The following is a 4,099-nucleotide window of genomic DNA, read 5'->3' as shown; positions in this document are numbered from 1 at the left end:
AATGTTGCACAAAACAATGCCATATGCCAAGTTTGCAAGATGACATGCAAACTTCTTTTATAAAAAATCAGTTTGTATTAAAATCTCATAAAAACTAAAACAAATTATAAATATTGATTATTGGACTGATGTATTTGTAAATTTCATTTTAGTTTTAATTAAAAACACCCATCAAGAGCAGCGGAATTTTTGAAATACATGGCAATTGTTCGCGGTGCTTCCGCATGTAATGAGTTTCAGAAGTGCTTCCAATATCAAATTCAATTTTGCCTTCGCATGTCTATTAACTATCTAGTCGTCTGTGGTCAAATATTGATGTACATTTGTGGCTTACATGCGGGTTGCCAGGCGATAACCCTTCAACTAGTGACGAGGTAAACAGAAATGCCGATCCAGGTTCTTGTTATAATTACAATTTCAAAGATGTTTTGTCAGTATTGGCACACACGCATTGTATGTAAATTACCACAACCATCTAATACTTGCGTATACGCTCAGAAGTCGAAGATTTATAATAGGAGTGTGTCCGGGTTCAAATTTGTTCCTCGACCGCGCTTTGTTACGCATAGCGGCACAAATAACGTGTTGCAGCCCCGGGAGTGAATACATCCAGAAGGACTAGGGGTGTTGGTCACTTAAGACCAATTTCTCTGTCATATTGTTAATGATCATATTGACCCAATCTAACATCTATCAAATATTCGGGTTCTGATAATGCTGTTAAAATGATAAAAAGGCTAGGTATAGGTATTTGTCGGATAGCCACGGCCGAACCATTAACATTTATATGATTGCATGTTATGTTACATGTTTATCAATCGTGGGTATCCGACGATGGGTAAAGGTACGTAAATTGGAAAATACATTTGAAAAATGCTTTCTGAATTTTACCATGCTGTCCTGGAGAGTAACCCTTTTAGGAATCATGTTGGATGGTCAATACTATATTGACAAATGCAGGCCATTGAGCCGATTGATTTGTTGATTTATATATGACGTACTGAATGATAAACAATGGTTTGTGAATAAAAAACAATGAAAAATATTGGTTAAATAATGAATATACATGTAATTGCAATGTGGCTTGGTCTATTTTCCAGCACTATTATTTTCCTTTGCATGTTTCAATTTTTTTTCATTTCGTCGACTGTCAGGCAAATATTCCACTATAAAAAAAAACGATAATGCTTTATTGGTTTGGGATATTATAATTTGTCATTAATAATAGCGGTTTGAAAGCGTAATTATTTTCATTGTATCATTAAAGTATTTAAACTGAAATTAATATTGTCATTTTTTCATTGTCAAGCTGAGCTGCATTGATTATTATTTTTAAAATTGACTAATTATAATGTTCCCTGACTAATAGTTGACATTGGAAAAAGGTGGAAAATATAAACCTGTCACAGATGTGAAAAGACTGCCCCACTATGTTTATAAATTGGATGTTATTAGAGGTAAATTCTAATGGATATTTTCAGACACCCCGTGGCCTTGGGTTGGGTGGGTAATTTTATTTCATGCGAAAAAGAAACATAAAAAATGAAAGGAATAATGAAAAATGTAAACTTTGTTTGTCTTTCATGTGTCCACTCACTGTACCCTTTTGATGGCCATAATGCAACTTTAACTGAGCACTCTACTGTTCAGTTTAGTTAAAATTTATATTTTATTTGGCCCTCCTTTAAAAGACGAAAAAAAATATTTTTTTATCAGTTTAGCAAGAAAAAAAAAATCCCTTCTAAAAACCCCCAACATAAGTTTGTAATTGTTTTAAAAACCCAAATTTGTAAATTTTAAATTTAAAACCCCTTGGTCCCCCCGGAAAAAAAAAACAAAAAAATTATGAAAGGGGTATCAAAAATAAGGTAATTTTTTTGGGTTTTCCCCTTTTAGTAAAGTGAAAATGGAAACAATAATTTCACCACCAAGGGTTGTTTCATTAACTTTAAATTAATATCTATCCAAAAATTTGATCCATTTTTAATTTTAAAGGAAAAATAAGTTCAGGTTTAATATCGTTCAAAATCAACTGCTGTTTCAGTTATTGTTGTTTTTATAACATCTAATGGATAAATATGATATTATTTTATCATATTTAACAGTAATGTTCACCTTTAATAGAATATATGGTGAATTATTAATCTACATATTTATTTCCGTTCTTCTAGATTCATAAATAAGTTAAAAAATATTTCAAATGAACATTATGCACACTCAATAATATTTTGATCGATTTTAATGAACATTTATAAGTAACAAATATCCTACAATTGTCGTGTATATTAGATAAGTAATTAGGCTAGCGTAATTAAATTGAATCTGTGTAATAAACGCAGCTTCAAACTAGTTGATCACCATCATCAATCAATTCTTTCTTATTTATCAAATGAATGAATTATCTAAAAGAGCAAAACTTCACATACAGGGGCAGATAATTCTAAATGTAGGATGGTGGCCTATGTTGTTTTCACAAATCGTCTCCTCACATCATCATTTTCTTTCAGCATGGTAAGTTTCAGAGAGTGCTCTGCTCTAATCAAACTTAAGTTTAAAATGAAAAGTCAATATAAAGCACAAAGAGATTCTGACCAACGGCCATTTTCATGTACTAACATTCCCAGTCTGTCTTAGGTTTTACTAATGAACTGAATAAGATTTATTCATGTTCTCCTATTTACATAATCATAGTTTCCTCGTGCCGAGCGTGATTGAAGTTTGTGTTTGTATTTTATACTAAAATAATATATCAGTATTTGGTTTCGATATGTTGATATGATAGATATTACACTATCTGTGGTAACATATAGGTTGATACAGCTAAAACTGAAAGGGCGACCAATTAGAAGTGTTTTTTTGTGTTTTTATTTTGTTGTTGTTTGAGTCAATATCAATCCGAGACAATTATCAACGCATTTCAATTGCTACAAGAGTGTCTTAAGCATCAATATTCATGTAATCGTGATAAACATCCGGGTTTGTAGAGGTATAGGGCGTTGAGTACGTTTCATCATTATTGTCTGGAAAACGTTGGTTCCTGACAGTTCTGTGCTGGATCTTGTTTAAAGTTGAATAAGGATTACAGTGTATTTGTGTCATATCTAGATCAGTATATTCTGGAACTTGTTGCTCAGTTTCATATCGTGCTTTGTTTAGTGGCGCGTCTTCTTCGTCTGAAGTGATAGAAATATTTTGATTATATATAATTCATCAAAGGCCTTGTTTATGCATATGTAATATCATTTTTTAGACTATCTAAATAAAAAGAGAGTTATAAAAACTTTTCAAAAAACAACCCCAAATAGTAAACTGTTAGCATATTTCTTTTAAAAGCAGTATTTATTTTCCAAAATGTCAATTATTCCGAGCAGCTATGTACGGTGACACAGGGGTGAACAATGTATGTGTTTTTATGTATCTCGTGTAAAGGATATTTAAGTCGTGCGCTCGAGATACATTGTTGTACAGACGAGTTCTAAGTCGTGCGCACGAAATTATTTAGTGGTGGGCACGAGATATTATGTCGTGCACACGTGTTACTTTGTAATGCGAACAAGATAATTATGTCGTGCGCACAAAATTATTTATTAATCAGATAACATTTTATATATGAATCATCTAAGTAAACTAGAAATGTGTTATAGGACAATGATGCCCCTTCTTCGCCTGCCTGTTACAGTGGCATATATACACATTTTTCACTGTGACATTGACCTTTGCTCTTATGACCTAAAGATCAGTAGTGGTCATCTAAATGCCTTGAGCAATATTCCTATCAAGTCGAATAAATAATGGCTTTTTTATTTTGAGTTATTGAATCAATCACGTGTCTCTTTGGCCATGACCTGTGACTTTATGACATCGAAATGAATACGGTTTTCTACCGGCCACTGACGGACTAAGGGCAATGTACCAATCTAGTAACAAAACGCATGGCTTATTCCTTCTCGAGTTATTGATTGGACAATGATTTAACGTTGGACGTCACAGTGACCCTGATTTTTGATCCAATGACCTCAAAATCATTTTATTTTCATCTTTTTGATTTAGGGGAACCCAATGTCCATTTCAGGTTTAAAAACCATTTACATTATTTCTT

This window comes from Ruditapes philippinarum, unplaced genomic scaffold (genome assembly GCF_026571515.1).
Source record: "Ruditapes philippinarum isolate M1 unplaced genomic scaffold, ASM2657151v2 ctg1925_1_1_1_1, whole genome shotgun sequence".
Taxonomy (NCBI): Eukaryota; Metazoa; Mollusca; class Bivalvia; order Venerida; family Veneridae; genus Ruditapes; species Ruditapes philippinarum.
Note: the sequence above shows the minus strand (reverse complement) of the source record.